Source organism: Physella acuta, unplaced genomic scaffold, assembly GCF_028476545.2.
Source record: "Physella acuta isolate Inbredline_101_S28 unplaced genomic scaffold, ASM2847654v3 ptg001414l, whole genome shotgun sequence".
NCBI lineage: Eukaryota > Metazoa > Mollusca > Gastropoda > Physidae > Physella > Physella acuta.
In genome coordinates this window covers 497,651-512,118 of record NW_026732929.1, presented here as the reverse complement: position 1 = coordinate 512,118, position 14,468 = coordinate 497,651, and positions in this window count along the sequence as shown.

Here is a 14,468-nt window from a genome sequence, read left to right as displayed (position 1 = left end):
TCAGGTAGACATGTGGCAGATGACACATGTGTCAGGGAGACAGGTCTCACATGTAGGTCATGGAAAATGTGTCAAGTGGTACAGGTAGGTCAGGTAGTCATGTCGCAGGTGATATAGATAGGTCAAGATGACTTGTGAGTGGAAGGTGATGCATGCAGGTGATACAAGCAGGATCCTACAAGACTCTCTTTCATCAACTTGTTCTAGCTGCCCTTAAGTCCAGAAGAGATGGCCATTGCTGACCAGGACTGTGAGGTCAAGGTCTGTCACCTGGTCCAGCTGCTCAAGTGGAAGTACCAGAAGCAGGGCGGGAAGGCTCACGTCTGCGCTAATGTCGTCATTGAGGAGCCGATTCCATGCAAGTGTCAAGCGCGGGGGACTGGCATCCGGGCGGGGATTGTGGGTAGGTTGGTGTGGGGTGTGGGTAGGTTGGTGTGGGTAGGTTGGTGTGGGTAGGTTGGTGTGGGTAGGTTGGTGTGGGTAGGTTGGTGTGGGTAGGTTGGTGTGGGTAGGTTGGTGTGGGTAGGTTGGTGTGGGTAGGTTGGTGTGGGTAGGTTGGTGTGGGTAGGTTGGTGTGGGTAGGTTGGTGTGGGTAGGTTGGTGTGGGTAGGTTGTTGTGGGTAGGTTGGTGTGGGTAGGTTGTTGTGGGGTGTGGGTAGGTTGGTTTGGGTGTGGGTAGGTTGGTTTGGGGTGTGGGTAGGTTGGTGTGGGTGTGGGTATGTTGGTGTGGGGTGTGGGTAGGTTGGTGTGGGTGTGGGTAGGTTGGTGTGGGGTGTGGGTAGGTTGGTGTGGGGTGTGGGTAGGTTGGTGTGGGGTGTGGGTAGGTTGGTGTGGCATGGAAGAAAAAAACATTTAGCGTGTCTATTTGGGTGTGGTATGGACGTGTTTATTGGATGCGACATGGGCGTATCTAGTGGCTGTGACAGGGCTTGTCTGGTAAATGTGACATGGGCGTGTCTGTTAAATGTGACATGGGCGTGTCTAGCGATGTGACAAGGGCGTGCTCTGTTTCCAGGTCGAAGAACCAAGTTTAACGTCCTAACAGACACAGTCACGAGGCTGGATATAGAGATAGAGATCAGGGGGCCCAACAATGAGGTAAGTTAGCAATTGGGGGGCCCTACAGTTTCTTACATTCGCATGAGGTACGGGGCCCAAACAAAGGGGTGCGATAAGGGGGAGCTAATTAACAGGGGCCGATAACTAGATTTTAATAAAGAGGGGGTCTAGCTAAGATGTAGCTAGCAAACAGGGGGCCCAATGAGGGAACATACCAACTACCCATGAGATACGGGGCCCAAACAATCATGTACGTTACAATGAGATAAGGGGGCCCAGCGGTGGCTATGTGGGATTACATGTAAACATTACACAACTACAGAACTTTGATTTTTACTAATACTGCATTCAACATCACTCACAGCAATTTATAATTATTGTAATGATGTTTCTCCAAGAACTAGATTGCAAGCTATTAATTAAATCATTTAAATGGGTAGTTGGGTTAAGGGAATGGGGAAAAGGATTTACTCTACCATTTACGATTATGTAAAGGTTTAAAGCTAGCTCTTACGAAACAAACATAATTATTGATTTTTTTAAATTTGTAATTAAACCCTGATTACATTTTATCTTAGTACAACAAAGAGAAGATCGTGAGTATGCGCGGGGCGTTTACCGGAAGGTACAGAGATCACATGACCTCCGCGTGCGATGCTCCGCCTGAGGATGACGGGAAGACTAAGGTACAAAGAGATATTGACGTGATAGTTGATGTTAGGCAATTCGAAACTGAGGCTAAGAATAGTTGACAAAGGTGTACTGAGCAATACTGTCCTCATTGCAATTCACGATGGACATTACATAAAACGTGTCTTATAAACGTTTTTCTTTTCTTCTTATCTTTATAGAAATAGCTGTATAGAAAAAAATATTTTAAATTATTGATGTGTACAAATTAGTCTAACAAAAGATGCATTAAACAAAATGTAGCTGCGAGAAAGATAAAAAAATAAATATAGAAATGTTGATGTAGTGTTATAGACATTGAGTGATCTTTTGTAATGTAGGATAAGCGAAGTTTTTTAGTGTGTGTTTTATTGTATTCTTAAAAAAATTATTTTAGTTGTAGAGGCTGTTGTTTTAATATCATTTTCATGTTGATTTTCCTAGTTATGTTTTTTGGTGTTCAGTAATTTTTCTTGTGATGATTTATAAATGTGTGTGTTTGTGTGTGTATGAATGTATATATATGTGTGTGCGTGTGTGTATGCGCGTGTGTGTATGTGTGTGTGTGGGGGGGGGGGGGCGTTCGTGCGTGTGTGTGTGTATGTGTGTATGTGCGTGTGTGTGTGGTGTGTGTGTGTGTGTTAACTCGGCAATTTTACCCCTTGATCTCATGTGTGAAACCAAGGACACTCTTTTGAAAAAAAAATGTGCGCAATTTAGTAATCTATTTGTTGTGAAATAAAAATGTAATTGATCTCAAATTTTTAAAAACTGTTTTAAAAAGTGAAATCTTTCCTACCAATACCATCTTGCAGGTGATAGAAGATGGCGCCGGTCACAGCTTCCTACGTCAGAGAAGTCTGGACGAAGACTTTGGTCACCTGATCATCCCGTTTGACTACCAGTGTGTGGGGGAGGGGAGGTTTCTCGTGACCTACATCCCCAGGAGCGCTGGCCTGCATTACATAACCATCTTGTCCCAGGGCGTCAATATCCAGGGCAGTCCTTTCGAGGTCAAGGTGAGATGGTTAAAAATAGACTTTATTATAGTATACTTTGTCCAGGGCAGTCCTCTCGAGGTCAAGGTGAGATGTTTAAAAATAGACTTTATACTACTTTAAACATACTTTATCAACAAACTACTAAAGCAGCTTTTTTTTTTATAATTCTTGTATAAAATAATTTATTGACGCTAAGCGTTTATATTGACAAAAAAAGAAATCAGTGGCGTGAGGAAAAAAGGGAGGGCACTGCTGTTAAATTGATAAGGGAGAGCATTACTGCTTTTTTTTAGCAATTTGTTATGTTTTTATGTATTATATTTTTATATTATTGCGTTGAACTTAGAGACAGATTTATGTTGTAAAATTTATTTGGAAGATAAGTGCTGAGTGGAAAAAGATAAAACGTTTTTTTAATACAATATTAAATTGTCCACATTTAAATTCTAAAAGGGGGAATGTTCTTAAGCTTCTATTATAATTGATTTTGCAACTGACGCATAAGTGCCATTGATTATCCATTTTTTAAAATTTCCAAATGATGAATGTCTTTGAAACTGTGTAAAACTACCAAATAAATAATTATTACTATTTTAAATGGTTAAAATTTAAAAAAAAATATTTAAAAAACTGTGGGGGGACTGCTATAGATATAGGCTATATGTTTGAAAGGGAAGTATGTTTGAATTGAATTGTCTCATTGTACTCAACATAACATTCCGTTTGCTTAAGTTTTTTATAATTTATTTTTCTTTAATCCCACATTTATTTTTAGCTCTAAGTAAAAGCTCACCCCCCCCCCCCTCATCCCACTACGCCGATGGGGGGGGGGGGGGGGGTAAAAATCCATTGAATCCCCATTTAATTACACATTTGCATTTTCAGGTTTAAAAAATTGTAATTAGACGTCTTTTATTAGATCTATGTATAAGTAAACCATCTTAAATGAATGAAAGTACGCTACAAGTAAGAAAGATATATTACTATTGTAAATCTGTGTCAGTCCTCACAAGCCGGTAATGAAAACTGAAATACTAAAGCGAACAAGCAAGGCAAACTGACGCTGTCAATTACTTTGTAAAATATCTCGTCACTATCAAGTTGTGTCCGGGTGACCCTTGACCTTGTTAAAATATGTGACCGCTGCCCTTCAATGACCAATAACGCTGTTATAGTTTTAGATTTGATCTCTGACCATGTATGATATTTGACCTTTGATCCTGATTTATTTTTTATATTTGACATTTGACCCTGTTAAGTTTTTAACTTTGACCTCTGACCCTGTTATTGTTTTGATACTTGACCCCTGACCCTGTTATTGTTTTGATACTTGACCTCTGACCCTGTTATTGTTTTGATACTTGACCCCTGACCCTGTTATTGTTTTGATACTTGACCTCTGACCCTGTTATTGTTTTGATACTTGACCCCTGACCCTGTTATTGTTTTGATACTTGACCTCTGACCCTGTTATTGTTTTGATACTTGACCTCTGACCCTGTTATTGTTTTGATACTTGACCTCTGACCCTGTTATTGTTTTGATACTTGACCACTGACCCTGTTATTGTTTTGATACTTGACCTCTGACCCTGTTATTGTTTTGAAACTTGACCTCTGACCCTGTTCACCTTTATCCAGGTGAGCGACTGGGTCAGCTCCTGGAACCTGATGCCCAAGACACGCGTGGTGCCCTTTGACATGTTGCAGGGGGTCGAGGACAGGCAGCATGACCCCTCCAAGGTCAACGACAACTCGGACAGGTTCAAGGTGAGGTGGGGGTGGGGATGGTGTGTTTTTGGTGGGGGTGGGGGTCGAGGACAGGCAGCATGACCCCTCCAAGGTCAACGACAACTCGGACAGGTTCAAGGTGAGGTGGGGTTTGGTGGGGATAGGGGTCCATGTTAATTAGGAAAATTCCAAAACAATTGTTTTCTATGACTTCATATTATGGAATATGTTGACTACCTAGACGTTTTCGAATAAGTCATGTATCTGATTAAAGCTGAGTTGACTCAATGCACAGACTAACCGGCTCACAGCTAGGAAGTTAACTTAATTTTTAAATCTAGTACATGGGACGAGTGATAGACTGCTTACTTGAAAGTCTCGAGTTCGAATCCGGATTCAAGTCATAGAACATCCTTGAGTCCACCCAGCTCTAATGGTTACCTAACTCACGCTAGGGAAAGTAAAAACTGCTGGGCATTGCTGACTACACTAACCCTTCATATACCGAGGTCACAGAAACAGGTGAACTCTACTTCACTTGCCCATGGACCATCAGGTCCAAAAAATGGAACTTTACCTAATAGACATAGTACATTTATAGTTGAAGAAAAAAAACGAAAGATTTACGCTTGACACTGTTTTACTTTTGGCTACATGTGTAGCGTCAAATCAGTCACGTGGCTCACGTCTCCAAGCACCTGACGCTGATGAAGAGGCGGATCCTGAAGAAGGTCATCACCCACAACGGGGAGGAGATCATCTGCGACATGACCCCCTCCCCCACCCTCTCCAGGCAGAGCAGCGCCGACATCTCGGACTTGTCGGAGGATGAGAAACGTAAGGTGTTTTTTAAGACAGGTGTTTCATGACACAGGTGTTTGATGACGCAGGTGTTTGATGACACAGGTGTTTGATGACACAGGTGTTTGATGACACAGGTGTTTGATGAAACAGGTGTTTGATGACACAGGTGTTTGATGACACAGGTGTTTGATGAAACAGGTGTTTGATGACACAGGTGTTTGATGACACAGGTGTTCTTTGAGACAGGTGTTCACTGACACAGGTTTTAACTGACGCAGGTGTTTTATAACACAGGTGTTTCATGACACAGGTGTTTGATGACACAGGTGTTTGATGACACAGGTGTTTGATGACACAGGTGTTTGATGACACAGGTGTTTGATGACACAGGTGTTCTTTGAGACAGGTGTTCACTGACACAGGTTTTAACTGACGCAGGTGTTTTATAACACAGGTGTTTGATGACACAGGTGTTTGATGACACAGGTGTTTGATGACACAGGTGTTCCCTGACACATGTGTTTCCTGACGCAGGTGTTTGATGACACAGGTGTTGTATGACACAGGTGTTTCCTGACACAGGTGTTTCATGACGCAGGTGTTAACTGACACAGGTGTTAACTGACACAGGTGTTGTATGACACAGGTGTTAACTGAGACAGGTGTAACTGACACAGGTGTTGTATGACACAGGTGTTAACTGACACATGTAACTGACACAGGTGTTAACTGACACAGGTGTTAACTGACACAGGTGTTTCATGACACAGGTGTTCACTGACGCATGTGTTCCCTGACACAGATGTTAACTGACACAGGTGTTGTATGACACAGGTGTTTTATGACACAGGTGTTTCATGACACATGTGTCTCATAAAACACGTGTTTCATAAAATAAGTGTTCCCTGACGCAGGTGTTCCCTGAAATAGGACAGGTGTTCCCTACTACTGACACATGTGTAGCCTAGTGTGGGACATAGCCTGCAGTCTAGTACTAGTTATATGTTCCATGTACACAAAATAAACTTGACTGCAAGGGTACTTTCTTGTATACATTTATTTTATCAGTAAAACAAATATTCAAAAATAGTCTGGTAATTATTAAAAATAAAGGTTTTTTTTTGTAAAATTTAATTAAAATATATTTTTCGGAATTAGATCTATGTTTATCAAACATCTAATTCCTGCTGTCTCGTCTCTAGGTAAGCCGATCCTCCGGAGCTACGACGGTGCCGGAGACGGCTACCACGGCCGGCTGATGTTCACCAAGTCAGGTTGGAAGCACATCGAGTCGCTGGCCGAGTCCGTCGAGACTCCGGAAATCCTGACCTCCGCGTCCAACTCGCCAGCCGACCTGAGCACCACCACCTCCACATCCTCCACCTCCAACGGCACGACAACCGGCACATCCGGCTCGCACCGGTTGACCATGCAGTCAAAAAACTTGTCCGGGTCTATCCACATGCCGAGGACGTACGAAGCAGACATTACGACGCCGGAGATTGTTATTACCCCGGATGATGATCCGGATAGCCCGGGTTTTAACACGGACATTTACGATGCGCAGTATAAATATTTACACCGGACACCGGATAAATATGATACTTATGGTAGTTCCGACCGAGGCAAAGAGAACATGGAACAAACAAAAAACATTGAAAACTCGTCGAAGTTAAATACACAACACAAAACTAATACATCAGACAAAGGGAACGCGAAAAGTAGAACGCCCTCTCCTTTTTACAAAGCCGATGACATCATTGATTCTTTTCTGGACTCATTAACCCAAAGTGCAGCTGCAAAGTCAAAATCCGCCACGCCAGAGAAAATCCTTACATCGCACACAAGTTTCGACCAGAAACATGAAATTTTATCTGGCAAGTCAGAAAACTCTAGCAAGACGCAATTAGAAAATCTACGACAGCCTTCTGTTGTGGTAACAGAGGAAACTGAAACCTCGGTCTACGCTAGCTGCAGCCAGAGCCCCCGCCCACGGCAATACTCGGTCCAGGGTTCGAATCCCAGCGAGGAGGACAGCTTCCATTCGTGTAAGACAGACGACGGCTGTCCGGATTGTTCTTCCGTTTCGTTTCTTGAAGGCGATCCCGTCTACGATACGGCTAGTCCTAACCGACTCACCGATCTCAATACAGCCAGTCCTAAGTTACCGTCTGACTCAAATCCTCACTCAAAACGAAGCTGCCTTGCGTGTCTTCAATCTGTCAAATATTTAGAAACTGAAGACGACAAATCGATACCTTACCTCCAATGTTCTTGTAGACTTAATCGATTACCAGATAAACCCGATATTAAAATAATCGATTTTCAAGACTCTGATTTCGATAAAGATTACATCAGCCAAATCAACCAAATTAAACCGGATAACGCTAGCCACAACCAACCTCGAAAAAGTTCCATCTCTTTCGATTTTTCCGATTTCAAACCAAAACACAAGATCACGTGGTCCCAACACAGGAACCTTACCGAAGAACGGAAGTTACGTAAGACGCTTTCATTCCCTTACAGGGCGGAGAGTTTCGCGGAGAGTTTTTCCAATAACTCGCTCATGCAGCAAGAGTTCGAGCCCTTGAATTTCGATGACCTTGAGTTTCTAAAAAGTCTAGGTCAACCCGACTCATCCGGGTCAGATTCGAGCGAGCAACAGCAAGATCTAGACAGTGACAGTAACTACGAGGTGAAAATGATTAGCGAGAATAGGAAAAACTCTTTGAACCAGGTGAAAACGGAAGCAACCGCGCCAAGGTTAGCCAAATCTGTTTCCGTTTCGGAACTCGCGTTTAGCGAGGAGCCGCGCAGTGACGCGGAAGCCAGCTACAACGTCACTTCCTCTGAAATTACGTCACGGCGGGATAAACTTGCGCAGACGAAAAAATGGGGCACGTATGACGGGGAGAGCTCGCATCTGGATTCTGGGAAACACGGGGAGAACGTTCAGCAGTTGAAGCTTTTCTACGCCTCGCAGAAACTTACCAGCCCAGGTGCCGGATCAACGACTCACGAAGACGACGAAATTTTGAGGATCGTGATCGAAACTCAAATGAGTCAAAACAAAGATGGCGAGAGCGACGATTCACCTTTTGCGCCGTCGTCTTCCAGCACCAACCCCGAAGAGGGGTCGCCGTGTAATGTGTTTGAGAGCTACGGACCCACGTCGGAGGAGAACTCACCGAGTTTCCACTACACGACGTACGATCAAAGCTCGGTGTCGGAGCGAAGAGAAGATGTCGTCGGGCTTTCTCCTTTCTCCGCTGTTTCCAATAAATCCGGCAACAGCGATTGGTCCGATACGGACGACAGTAACCGGAAAAAACCGTACGCCGGTAAAGATAAAGACGGACCGGGGAGGTATTTCCTGAAAGGCGATTGGTCCCCGCAGTTTGTGGATCTGTACTGTCACGCTGACGAATTACCCGGACACGGTTCCGTCCGCGACGCGTCACCGTCACGCACTTCTAACAAAAGTAGCAGCGTCTCGCCCGTGACGCACGGCGACTCCGAGTCACGAGTCAGCTCACAGCAGCGACGCCGGTCCAGTACTGAAGATATCCCCGCCGCCAATGAATCCCACAGTCATCTGTCGGTTGACCGGCACCACGGCAGCAAGTCTGGAAGACGTAGACCACACAACAACCACAGCATTAATCAACACGTCGAGAACTACCACGAGAGAGAAGGGCTTGTTTACAAAAACAACAACGTCAACAGGGACTCGCCTCTTCCGGTTTATTTAAAAAAGCGACGCCTTCCACATTACGAGCAGAGGAGTCGCCATACCAACATTCAAGAAACACTGACACCACACTACTTCCACGCCGCCGACACCGCATGCTCCACACACAACGACGACAACATCTGCGATGACGTCGCGGAAGGTCAAAACCACGCGCCTACGTGCAACCTGTCTCTCATGAGTTCCTTCTTCTCCAGCCTCGGTCTCATTTCCCCATCCAGCTCAGAACAGACGACAAACTTCGACAACTGGTCGTGTCGGAGCAAACCCGACACAGACGACGGTCTCGCCAGACTTGACCCCGCCTCCCAAGGCTTGTGCCAGGCTTGTCTGGCCTACTTCCACAGCCTGCCATTCCAGCTGGAGTATTTCAAAGAGAGGACTCTGACGCCGACCAAGTTTCGCAAAACACGCGGGAGCTTAGACGCAGCCCAGAAAACTGACCAATCGTTTGATGCGCGCGGGTCTAATTTACCTACCGAGAACTCTCAGAAATTTTGTTATCCGGAAGATGAACAGTCACGTGATGCATATGAAAAATGGTCGCCTAGCAACGGGCGTCTCAGTCCTGGTGACCAGCTTCTAACCCCAACGAAGTTTCGCCGGAAACCTAAAATAAACATCGGGAATACCCGCGTCGATACAAATATCGATTTCTCTCACCGTAATACTTCTCGCGATGAGTTTAGCGAGACTTCGCGTTACGTTCATCGTAGTCGGAGTAGAGTTGACCCGTCTGGTGCCAGCCAGGTTAGCTATGCTTTAAATCACGGACACCCGGGGGTCTGCTGTTGTGACCCGTGCGTCCGCCTTCTACCCCTCAGCGTGTGTCTGTGTCACACTGTGTGCTGGTGTGAGCCCAAACCCCCACCCACGGGTAACACACCGGCCGAGCCCCCGTACTTGAAACACCGGCGCAGGGCTATTAATATCTCTCACGTGATCCCCGCGTTCGATGACGTCACCATAGATAAAGCGGTGTATAATAAAAAGAAGACATCACGTGATACCACTCACCACCACAGCGATAATAAACTATCTGAAAGGTCATTGACCTCCCAGGATTCGAACCGCAGAAATTACAATACAGCCGGGCCTATGCAGGAGGACAGGGCGTCTATGCCCATAGATGAATGCGTGAATAACGACTATCAACTAGAGGAGCAAGTATTCAAGTTCAACTTTCAAAATCCGCCGGAAGTACGTATTCAGCATGCATCGCCACAAAGTATTAAGGAATCTCCTAGACGAAGTGAGCGAAATTCGCCACAGACCGAGTTTCAACATTCATCACAAATAAACATTCAACATTCCTCACAACAAATCATCCAACATTCCTCACAACCTAATAACCAACGATCATCACCACAGGTTTTTCAACATTCAACACAAGTTACACAACACGATAATTCAGTTATGTCTGAACAAAGTGTTCAACATTCCCTCCAACAAAACATACAAGAAAACATACAACAAGCGACCCACACCCAACACAACATACAACATTCAACAAAACCAAGTCCCACCCCTCACCAACAAAATTCCCTGCCAGACCACCCCAACCCTCAACCAACCAGCCCGCAGGACACTGACCTTCACCTTGGTCACGTGACCTCATCCTGTGTCCTACAGGACACCCACCAGCAGAATACCATATCCTTGCAAGACGTCATCCCAACCTTCAACCAGCAAAATGACCATCTAAAAAGTCATATAAATGACCAAATCACAAATGACCAACTTCTAAACCTGTACCCACAACCAGAAGAAAATGACCAATTCTCGACAGATATAGACACCCAACCCCATCATCACGTGACCGGAAAATGGGCGGAAACCGGAAATGATAACAGTGTCAAGAAAGACATTTCTAACAAAAAAGAGCTTATTCAAACTCTCTCTGCTCTAGATTTAATGGAAGAAAAAAACGAACCCCAACACATTACAAACATCCTTCAACCAATAAAGCTGCACCACAAAACCCAACCACCGTCCCACGTGGTCGGTCAGCTTCCGACCAGTGTCAGACGTCAGTCGACTGTGGACACACTGGACAGCGGTATCACAGAGGACAGCAGTCAGTACTGTCAGCAGACGTCGTACAGCGAGACGTTCGACAACGACGTCCTTGACCTCGATCAGACCTTTGACATCTCGTTGTTTATCCCTCCCCTCTGAGCGCCAACACTAACATTGACACTAACACACACAGTGAAGGAATACGTACACATTAACACAGACAGTGAAGGAATACGTACACATTAACACAGACAGTGAAGGAATATGTACACATTAACACAGACAGTGAAGGAATACGTACACATTAACACAGACAGTGAAGGAATACGTACACATTAACACAGACAGTGAAGGAATACGTACCATTAACACAGACAGTGATGGAATACGTACACACTAACACACACAGTGAAGGAATACGTACAATATTTATCTTCATTAATTTAAGAAGTCTATACATTTTATAATTCCTTAGAAATCATAGGGATGCAAGAAAATGTATTTTATTTACATATACCTTATAAGTATTTATCTTACAAAATATTTAAAATGAAATTATTTATATTATTACTATATTAATGATAAATTACTATTATTTAATTAATATTCATGCTATTTTTTTATTAAATTTAAATGTATCTCTGAATAATGTTTTTTCTTATCATATTAATTATGCGAATTTTACAAAGGATTTAATATTGTAGTAATCTCCCTTGTTTTCTAATATGCCAAATATGAATTTTTTTAGCCTTATGGATTTCTGTGCCTTCTCTGTGTGCGTAACTCAAATCTGTCTCTGTAATTCTGATTAGTTGTTTTATTGTACATTCATCATCATTCATTTGTCATAGTTCTCAATCTCTACTTAGTAATGAGCCTATGTTAGTCAGAATTTGAATTTAGATTAGATGGTCAATTTAGTTCATTTAGTCGTATAGTATAATTAGTAATTTTGATGCTTCTTGGATTTGTCAGTTAGTATTCACTACTTAGTATTAGTAACATGGCGGTAGTGTATACGTGCAATGTAGTTTAGCTGTAGAGACATTTTAGCTCGCCCATAAGTTACATCATGCTAAGCTACGTAATTTTACCCCCCCCCTCCCAACTCCTCCCCCACTTTCATACATCGTCACACACAAAAACAGACCCCCTTTCTCCTGTGTTTCTTTCAGGCATCTTTGTGGGAGCTGTCGGAGGGAGGGGGGGAGCACTGCAATGCTATATATAATTTATATAGAAAAATATACTTCTACTAGTGCACACCCCTCTCACACTCAAACTTCTGCCTGACCTTGTATGCCAATAGGCATACACAAATTAAAAAGTTTTTTTTTTCATCATTTTCATCAACTTTGATATTAAAATATACAAAACACAATGCTACGTCTTACTTCTTGAACACCCACACCCCAGGAGTCGTTTTTTGTTTTAAATGAATCAACAAGCTTTTAAAATGTATTTACATATCAGTAAACTGAACATTATATTTCCGTAAACTGAACATTAAATTTCCGTATACTGAGCATTATATTTCTGTATACTGAGCATTATATTTCTGTATACTGAGCATTATATTTCCGTATACTGATCACCATTAAATGTTCAAAAACCTACCGCAATTCATCAATACATCTACATACACTGAACATCATTAGTCCTACATCTACATAAACTGAACATCATTACACCACTTTCAACAGACTGTAAAAAGCTATCATTTACTTCTCCACTAAACTACAGACATTGTCAATGTCATAAGCCCACTAGCAGCCGTGTTTTTTTTTTGCCAAACTGGCATACCATCTCATGTAAACACTGCGGTTAGTGCATATACCCGAAGTTTACGAAACTTATTCATTTTATTTTTGTCTAATCATTCTTTCATAGACCTTGTACATTTTAATGTATTTTATGTTGGTATTATTTGAAAAAAATAAATTTCAATATTTTTCTTGCATCTGTTTTTATTTGTATTATTTATGCGAGAACTTATTTGTGTAGATTTGTCGCAAGCATAATCCAGTAACTTGTGTTACTAATGTATTTGGCACTTCAACCCTGATAACCCTGAGGGTTTGGTGGGGTTATGGTTAATGTTAGGATATAGTTAGAGATTGAATGAATTTGGTAATGAAGCATCATTTTCAGTGATATTATTTATATTGAAATAATTGATGTTTAATCGAAAAAAATTGTTTATGCAAGAGAGAGTGCCAAATGTATATAAAGTTATTTTTAATACCTAGAACAATATAACTAATATAACTTCAATTTGTGTTGAGACGCAGAAAATGCTGTTCTTAACGTGTAGCTCACTATAATTATAATAATATTGATCTACCCCCTAACAAAGGTCTATGATTGCTGTCTATTTTAACTGGAATGGTGTGTCGTCTTGTCAGTATACTGATCAAGATGTAGCCAATATTGGGCCAAGATAGAGCCAATATTGGGCCAAGATTGGGCCAATGTTGGGCCAATATATAGCCGGGATATAGCCAATATAGTGCCAATATTGCTCCAATATCATGCCAAGTTTCACTACCACTGTTTGGCCAAGGTTGCACCAAGATGTAGCAATATTGGTAACCAATGTTTAGCCAATATTGGGCCAATATATGTGTGCTGACTGGGTAGTGTCACAAGGTGGGGATGCGGCGACACAAAATAGAAAAAGCGTAAAAATTTACTGTCAACAGTGTTATATCCAATTTAACTAAAAAATTAAGTAAAATAGTGTGCAGCAATTGTCTGTTTAAAAAAAATTGCAACGTACCTGTTTTTTTTTTTATCACCGTTCAAACTTAGGGGTCATCCATAAATGACGTCACGCTTTTTTTGACGATTTTTACCTCCCCCCCCTCCCCTCCGTCACACTTCGTCACAAAAAGCCAGACCCCCCCTAAAATGACGTCACACCTCAACCTACAACCCCCCTCAAAATTGCAGTTGAATTTTTTTAAAACATTGATATTTTTCCAAAATCTTGTCTAAACTATTACAATTTATTAAAACAGTTATCTAAAACGCGAAATAACGTCTAAAATTCGTTTTCTAACATTGCTTTTTTATAATGCAAAAATGTGACGTCGCAACATCTGACCCCCCCCCCCTCCCCCTCATCACACATCGTCACAAAATTACGGACCCCCCCTCCCCCCTACGAGTGTGACGTCATTTATGGACGACCCCTTAATCGCAAAAGTAAAGAACTCATCACAAACTCTCACGCATACACACACAATTAATAATTATATTAATTTCAGAAAAATACACCCTATTTTAACTGGAACGTTCCTCATTACATAATAGTATTAGGGGTCGTCCATAAATGACGTCACACTCGTAGGGGGGTAGGGGGTCCGTAAAGTTGTGACGGTGTGTAATGAGGGGGAGGGGGGGGGGGGTTTAGATGGTGCGACGTCACACTTT